This window comes from Nelumbo lutea, chromosome 7 (assembly GCF_056320005.1).
Source record: "Nelumbo lutea isolate HS-2025 chromosome 7, American lotus-T2T, whole genome shotgun sequence".
Taxonomy (NCBI): domain Eukaryota; kingdom Viridiplantae; phylum Streptophyta; class Magnoliopsida; order Proteales; family Nelumbonaceae; genus Nelumbo; species Nelumbo lutea.
In genome coordinates, this window is record NC_142690.1 from 17,872,568 (window position 1) to 17,882,015 (window position 9,448).

Below are 9,448 nucleotides of genomic sequence, written 5' to 3' on the forward strand. Positions count from 1 at the left end.
TCCTATGGTATTTTTTGCTTCTGGATGAACTTAATATATAAAACACATTTAGCGGATAATAAAGATCAAACCATATATTCTAAATCTTATACAACAAAAAATATATTGTACTTGCACATAAATAGCCCACACTAAGCGATTTTCTAATGTTGTCCTTGTTACATTCTATACCAAAGTTCATAGTGATAGCTTTACATGTGGCTATATATGTTAGGGCTTTAAAGTTTTTATTGATTTTATTCCCTAAGTTAACTTGCTCCACTATTAGAGAATAAAACCTATTCAAGGACTTTATTTAACAACTTAAGTTTCAAGGTTGAATGGCTCTTTGACATAGTATTACAGCCACTTTAATCAAGTGATCTAGTGTTCGATTTTCATCACCCCCATTATAATTAATTAAGTTTCAACACAAGGTATGAATGGACTTGTGATGTTCACGCTTCAATCCCACGTGAGGAGACATGTTAAAGAATAAAACATATTCAAGAACCTCACTTAACAGCTTAATCTTTTAGGTTGAATGATTTTTTTAGAATCTCAATCAAATGATTATCCATTTCAATTATGGTCATATTAGCTTTGTTGCCTTGTGATATACAGTTAATGATGGAACAAGAAAATGAAATTTAACATCTATGCAATTTTAGAGCCAGCAGTCTCTGTGACTACCATTATAGCGACCCCCAAAGCGGTGCTCCTCAAACAACCGTCGCTTGAACTGAGTTTGAGATCTGGTGCGGCAGTCTTTGCGAATTGGCATGACGTATATCACCTTAAACCGGATTTGAACCGGTCAAAATTAATTAGTGAACCAGTGGCAATATATTTTGAGAGAGAAAGGGTGCAAAAGTAATTCCAACCTCCCGCGTTCTCCCATGGTTCTCGAAGGAAAGGTTCTACTGTCAAAAACTTTTGACTGAGCACAGAAGGTTCCATCCTCTTAAAGTGATTGTCTAAGAAATTGATGGGTGAGGTGAACACCAGCATTGAGAAGGCACACATCATTTTTCCACTCATACTCGCTTGAGAAGGCCATGAAAAGCTTAAGAAGGGGAACACCAGCGTTGTGTGACTCTGAAAATCTTGAGAAGATGACATACCAGCGATTGGGGGATCTCCAAGAAGGTAATGCCATATACAACTCTTTTCTTTTTTTCATGGTTTAACAATTTTGGGGATAGTGGGTAATAGGGCTTTTCTCCCAATTTAGAATGGTGAAATCGGGTTTTGGATTGGAGGTCGAAGGTAAAAATGGTTCTGGATGGGAGCCCGAAGGGTTATGGATGTGGAAAACACTTTATTTTTCTTTTTCTTTTTTCATTCTTTTAAGTGTAGATTACAAAATATGTATGAAAACCCTTCGGCCTCCTTTTTTTCTTCTTTTTCAATATTTTTCAATCTTTGTTTTTTTTTTTCTTGCTATTGTTGCAAGGAATATGGTGATGCAATCCAAATCTGACTCTTGTTCTCCCTTTACTTGCAAATGTGCAAATTGCAAATACTACTTTTAAGTGCATCTAGCTTTGAAGGTGTTGATTTTCTTATATATGATACCAATAAAGAAATATATGACGAGGTAGTTGTTTTCACCGCCATTTACAGAAGAAGCATCAAAATTACTCGAATCAGGTGCTTGTGCGTTAGTTGTTTCATTGAAAGATATGAAGATTTGTAGTGATGATGTTCTGAGCAAACTGTTTAATTCTATACATGTAATGAGTAAAAGAAGGATATGATGGTTTTTTTTAAATTGGAGGATAGAGAGAAACAATTCATAGAAACAAATAATAGAGTGGTTTTAAAAGAGGCAATTGCTACCATTCGCAAAGCTGCACCACTGGTGATCTTTTAATTCTTAATATTTGGTAGTTAGAATTTCTCTTCAAATGATACATAGTATCCTATCAATTGCTTATGCAATTGACTCTGGAAACTCTTACATTTCCCTTGAATCACAGATGGAGGAGGTCTCACTTCTTGCTGATGTGGTTTGTCAACTTGATGAGACATTCTTGCTGGCTATAGTGGTATTTGTGTGTTGACTTTTAACAAACTTTGGTTCAACCTTCAACAGATATATGTAGGTATTAACTCTAAATTTCAAACAATTTCTTTATTAATTCCTTTTCATGCATCTGCATCACCAACTAGGCCAATATAACCCTAAATAGTATTTTTTGGTAGTAAAGAAGAATTCATTAAAAGAGAAAAATGAAGGTGCAAAGCTAGGTGATTTTCTTTGGAAAGGGTGGTAGGAGAAAAATAAAATCCACTTGGTTCAATGGAATTAAGTTTGCTTACCTGAATGAAAAGGGGGTTTAGGGGTAAAGAAAATGAAGTAAATGAATTGGGGGCCCAACTGGATCATTGTAGTCCACCACTTCCCCCCCTCTTCATGCATTTAAAATGGTTTAGGGCCTTAACCTTGTAGGATGACTTTGATGTCTATATCTCTAGAGAGTATTGTTGCTGTATTTCCTCCTAATTAATTTAGTTTAGTGCTTAACCATTGTGGTCAGAAGGTTTTAGAAGACCCCACATTGTGTGGGACAAGCTAAATTGAAAGTGTTGGCCAACTTGAGAAAATTATTGTTGACACTGCAATCATCAGCATTTGTTTATTATGATTCCATTGATTTTAAAACATTTTATTTGAGATTAATAAAGTTATCAGATATTAAATCCTTGTCAACTAAATTTGTTTAGTACTATCCGAGTAACATGGAAACAACTTTAAATTTTAGAAGCCATATCAAACATAAAAGATCTAGAGACTGATGATTTGGGAGCCCCACACTTTATTAGCAAGAAGAGTTTAGATACTAACAGCATCTAATAAATAGAAAATTTATGATGAAGATTAGGTCAGTCACCCATGTTTAGTTCTCTCTACTCTTCATGTAGATTAAAAAAGGGAGTAAACTCCTAGTGAATGGATCAAAAGTGGTGTTTTGAAAAGACAGACACCCCTATGAACCATCCATGTAGATTATAAGGCTACTTGTCTTTTTACAAGGGACAAACTTGCTTCATGCTTTATATCCATTTGGTCCATTCACATCTCACCACCCATTCATTCTCATCCTCCCCTGTACTTAATGGAAACCATGCATTTGGGACTTACAAGGACAAGGGAAGATAGCAGGAGAATACACTATTTTATGGTACTTTTAGTGGTAATTTTTTTAGATAGTTTATTACTTTCAAGTGTTTATACTATTTGTCTACCCTCAAAAACTTCTTCTTCTTTTTCTTTATTTTATTTTATTTTATTTTTTTTGCTTTATGGTCCCCCTCCAACACTCGTGACAATGGGATTTGATCCAAGTCTCTATTGCAGCCAGCTTGAGAACTTACCAATTGAGCCCCTCTAGCCCATCATGTGTTGTCTGTTCCAAGATAAAAATATGTCATCGACACTAGGCCTTTATATAAGCCATTCGTGATGGTGCTGGCCACTAGAGAAGATATAGATGTTAACCAGGCTTAATTTACTGCAAATCAGTTATTGATCTTTGAGACCTTAGATTTAATTACTACTCTAGTGGGCTTGCTACTATGAAGGATCATAGGATTTTTTAATATTCTTCAAAGTAGAATTCAATGCCACTTATGCATCCAAAGCATTGGAAGCAGGGTTACAACTTAGGTAGGCTCATGTTAAGCAATTATTAGAATTTGAACTTGGTCAACTTAGAAGGTTCAATTATTCCCATAAAAAACTCATCAGCTGGATCAGCAGGAGAATTTTAGCTTCTTTGACCTTGGGAAATCCCATGGATGTGCTAAAAGATTAATCTTAGTAGATAGGAGGGTACTTTTTAGTGTAAATTTCATTCCCAGTACCATAATCGGCTGTGTTGTTGTTGTATCAAGGTAAAAGTGTTGATAGGTCACCATTTATAAAAAAAAAAAAAAATTATAGTCATTCCCCTTGAATTGTTATCAAAATTCCAAATCTTGGCTTTGTACCATGTCCAACTCAGGTTCAGATCTTGAACAAACACCTTTCAAACTTTTTGTTGGATCTGTTCCAAGGGCTGCTACAGAGGAAGATGTAAGTCATAAAATATTCTGATTTGGTTCTACACAGAAAAGAAGGGATGTATGCCTTTCCACATCATAAGAAGCCTGTTGTCAGAAGTCTCACAAGAAACTTTATTCTATTTACATCATGAATCAATTAATAAAATCAACAAACAGATAATTAACCACTCAAAGGCAAGCAAAACCTTTCCAAATAGACTAAAGAACACTGCATTACATTAGCATAAAATCTCTACTACTAACCCAAATTTCTGAAATCTTTTAGCTAAAGATCACTCACACCTTCAATTTCAAAAGGGCAATCAACTTTTTTCTGGAGACTTCAAGGTAGTATCATGATATTGCTTTTAGTTCCCAGCATGTGGAAAGTTGGTCCATGATTCTGAATCACCTTTTGGATATGCTCGAACCAAAGATTCCACATCAGAAGCAATAAATTTTTTTTCTATTTAGTTATGGTTACACAAAAAGCAACATGGGATACCACACTAAACAAAAATGTTCTGGGCAAGTCATTTTGGATGGAGTATTCAGTGGATTTTTACATTTTAGCGGTCCATGCTCTGCTAAGAATATGTTTGAAGTTGAAGTTAATGCTTTATTGCTTGGCCTAAGGATTGCAAAATCATTATAGATTTCCTCTCTTCTTATTGAAGGTGATTCTAGGAATGCAAAACTCTAGATAAACATTATATACACAAAAATGGTAAATAACATCATGTCAAGCTGGATTTTGAGTATAGGAACCAATGTAATCAGTAGCTAGAGTTGGCTTACCCAAGTAAACTTGCATTTCCAGGTATTGATAGGATTCCAATGCTTGAAATTCCACTGACATCCACTGTATTTATCTGCAATAGACCCAAAAAGCAGTAGTTAAAGGAATAAAGGTACTATCTATGAATGCAAAAGAAAAGACATAAAAAACACCAACAAAAGATTTACTTGAGGAGCAGATGATAACTTGACGAACAACATCCTCTCTACAACTATAACTTCCATGCATAACATCACTAAAACGTATTTTCTTTTTCTTCTTCTTCTAACACCTTGCCTAGGTTTTTCTAGTTGGGTAATAGCCTTACCCTATTTCCTCACTAGAACTGGGTATTGTCCTAGAAGAATTGTTATTTTTTGTTATGCATTAGAAGGGAGAAATCTGGAGGTTCACACTGAAACCTCATGATTTGATGGAGGCCACTGAAACCTCCAAGGAGTATGATGAAATCTAGTGCCCCAGACTTCATTGCTCTATCCCTGGAGTAATTGGGGGAGGAATCATTGAGGTTTGCCTCTCCTTATGCTTCTCACAACATTCTATTATCTTGTTCTCTTTGCTGATGTGTTTGAAATCTGCTTGGTTCTATATTATATGTTCTGTGGAACAATTCACACATTTTCATTGTATAAGGTCTAGGGACTTACTAGATTTACCACAATGATGCCGCACGTAGGAATTCTCCCATGTCAAGATTGAACTAGTAGTAAAACAACTATAACTTCTATGATCATCCCTCTCTCTCTCTCTCTCTCTCCACACACACACACACACACACACACACACATTCTTGCTTGCATGCTGTTGAGATGACCCATGTGTAGCTATGTCATACATAGATCACTAATAAAATAAAAGAGTGGATTATTTGAATTATTCTTGATTCCTTAGACAAATATATGCATGCACACACATTTATTTGCTTTGTATTAACAGTCTTATGTAGTCCATGCTTTAAATTTTTAATTAACAGTAAAGTTTTCCATAAAGAAGGTCCATTTTGAACAAGTATTAAGGTCTTTTAGGCCAAATTTTTTCACGAATGGTTTAGACTCCTTCACTAAATACCCAATTAGTGGATCTTCTTCCATATTTTCCCATGCCAATTAGAACTCAAGGTTCTCATTTGGCAGGCCATAATGGTTAAATATAGAGACTAAATTGTGGCATGTTGTACATCTGAAAGAGTTTTCCTATGAAGAGACAAGGGTATTGGAAGATTATAAAGAGATCACAATAGCATTTCTGTAAATGTGACAGAGTTGTTTGGAAGTGGTATTGACCAATTCATGACACTGTCTAATCTTTGGACTTTTTCTAAGTTGTTTTCTAAAATCTGATGGTTGTTTTTACTTCATAAAGAATGTGGTACATCAAATGTTTTCTCGTCTACACTTTTAACATTGGCAGGTCAACAGGTTGTTGGTTATGCTGAAGATGGGTTCACTCAATATTAGTCCTAGCTATATAGGTACTTGGGAGGGGTGGACATGATATTGGATAAGGACCTATCCTTAGTCATAGGAGTACCTCAAGTGCATGTCAGTACACTGGGGTCATACTTTTCTGCTTTTCATTCTTATTGCTTTTTATTTTCTATTTAATTTTTGAACTCTGGTATTAATTAAAGAAAATGTAGACAATTAAGTTTACTTTCATCTTCCAAAGAAACTCTACATGACTGTACCTGGTATTAGTTTCATGACCATTCTTTTCTCCCAATCTAGTTGTGAATATGTAATTCCATCTTTAAGTATAGTGGTGTTAATGGGTTGAACCCAAGCTTGGTCCATGCATACACAGACCTAGAATCCATTATATGTGCCAAATCCAAGGCTATGTACAGGTGTGATACAGGGGTTGCAAATCTGATCTGTAATCCAGTTTAGATTGGTGTGTGAAAATTGACAACTTGTAGAAAGAAACTAAAATATAAACCTCATTGTATATGTGTAGTCAGAAACAAAAAGAAAAAAATGAATTTATTTACCTCCTCTATAAATTTCAAGATTCACTTTTTATAACAAAGTAAAATTTCTATTAAAAATTAAAGAGATTACAAGAGTAGGTGAAGAGATCACCTATAATGAAACATAAAACAGAAATTGGATACAACTGAAAAAGCAGAAAATTCAAAGACAACTGAACTTCTTCCGAAACAAAGTCCAATGTAATCTAGAAATGGGCTCCCATTGACGATCTATACCCATCTCTAAACAACAGAATGAGACCATAATCACTCCTTTATCTTTGAGCATATGTTTGCCAAAAATCTTCTGATATGATTTTTTTCCTATATCATAAATTCTTCTTCCACCTTTCCAAATTCCTCAACATGTCATAAATAGTAACCTCTAGGTTTTAGATGGTTAATTGTCAAGATTCCAAGGACAACAACCATGTAAGGCTCTACTCTATGAGGGATAGAATTACTCCAAAAGCCTCTAAATGGAAATTGTTCAGCCTGATTTCTGATCAAAGAATCATAGGGTTCACTGTAAATCTTCCATCCACATATTCCTTCCATCACCCAGAATAATCTGAATCAGGCTGGATCTTTACTGCTTCTACTTTGTTGAGATCCTTAAAGTTTAATCTCTATAACCTGCCAACCTAACACTATTCATCTTCTGAAAATCTTACTTTAGACCCATCCCCCACTAAAAATTTTGAAATCCAATAAAAAAGAGAATTGAACTTCATGATACCTTCCACAAGCATACCCCATATAATGATGATACCTCTCTGATCTTGAATCCTACCCAAATCTCACAATCCCATATTTATTCACCACTATTCTCCTCCATAGGTGCCCTTCCTCCCCAAATCCCGGAGCCACTTCTGCAAAAAGGCTTTGTTCATGATTCTAGCCCAAAACCCAATTCTCCATAGTTTTTTTGCACTTAAATCACTTTCCTATTTAACAAGATTCCACCTTTTTCCCTTCTCCCTCATCCCATAACAGGTTGCTTAGCATTTTATCAATCTGATTTTCCATTGGGATGGAAATTTTATGCAAGAAAGATAATATGTTGGCAAAGTTACACCTATAATACCCACCAATTAGGTCCAATTCCTAGCATACTCTAAATATATGGACCTAACTTGGACCTGGTTAAGATCATATCCACTTTTTTCTTGAAAGATGATCATATTCATTTTTTTTTTTATATTTAACAGTGTCTTGCTCCTTGTCTGCAGATATGCTCTGTGAGGAACAACTCAAGTGTAGCAGTAGCTGTGCCCTTCGTTATCTTTTTTTTATGAGCCATCATAATCATGAGTGAGGGTAATTAGAGGAAGAAGATTACAACATCCTTCGTTACTTTTTTTATGAGCCATCATAATCATGGATGAGGGTAATTAGAGGAAGAAGATTGCAACATCCTTGTTTTGGATATTATATTTCAACAATTTGTTTTGGATATCATAATATATAATTAATAATTAAATTAATATATTTTGTTTTAAATTGCATTTTTTATTTAAATTGTTTTTTATGTATCAATTGTCATGACATTTTTATTAGATAGGTATTAAAGTGGTGAATGTTGGAATTAAAGTACAAGTGTAAAAAAGAATTTTGAAACTAACCTGGAATAAAAATAAGAAATATATATCAAAGCTGGCGGACAAACCTAAGGCGACAGTCATATAGGTTCTAAGTCGGCGTTCAGACTACCACCTAAAACCGCAAGTGGCGTATTAATAGGTCATATTGGACTTGAGCTGGTGGCTCACTGACACCTAGAATCGTAAGTGACGTATTAATAGGTCATATAGGACATGAGCCAGCGGTTCAAACCGTCACCTAAAAACGTTGATAGATCAAAGGCGGTAGTCATATGGGACCTGAGCCGGCGTTTAGACCAGCACCCGAAAACATTGACAAATTTGAGGCGGCGGTCATATAGGACCTGAGCCGGCGGTTCAGACCGCCACCTAAAACCACAAGTGACACTTTGACAAACTTTAGGCAGCGGTCGAAATCGCCAACTTTATTAACGCTTAGCCGACAATTCTGACATACCGTCGCTTTAGAGGTGATGGAATCACCACAGATTAACCATCAAGGGCAACGTCTTTGCTATCTAAGTCAATGGTGCTCATCTAGGCCGATAATGGTTTAGGGGGTGGACTAATGATCGCTACCTTAGATATAAGGCGACAACATAAAGGCCTATTCCAATGGTCATATGACTGCTGCCTTAAACCATTTTTATTGTAGTGATTTTAACAATTAATCAAACTTAACTTTAAAAGCACATGACAACTATGCATAAATACATTCAAAACATTATAAAATTTCATTTAAATTAAGGGTAAATCTCTTAAACTACCCCATTGGTTGTGAAAATGACTAACTGTATCCTAACTGTTTACATATTGTCTTAAAAATTGACATCGCCGCTAATAAAAAGAAACGAAATACCAAATTTGCCCTCTACTATTCTTCAAATTTTAAAACAAAACCCGATTGCAAGAAAGGAAATGATATTTTAGGGATGGATAGAATTGGTCTCTGACTGAAATGCAAACCGAAAAACTAAAAACTCTACCATTTCGTGTCCTCCTCATTGACTGGTTTCAGAACAAAATGGGTAATCTAAACAGCCAACG

At 35.2% G+C, this 9,448-nt stretch overlaps 1 long non-coding RNA gene across 1 annotated transcript; it reads left to right on the plus strand.

Annotated features, from left to right (window-relative positions):
* Positions 1-664: 664 nt before the first annotated feature.
* Positions 665-8,300, plus strand: LOC148845420 (uncharacterized). The gene is made up of 3 exons (XR_016102380.1): positions 665-1,128; positions 1,962-2,087; positions 8,030-8,300. It is a non-coding gene; the product is annotated as an uncharacterized LOC148845420 (long non-coding RNA).
* The last annotated feature ends 1,148 nt before the right edge of the window (positions 8,301-9,448 follow it).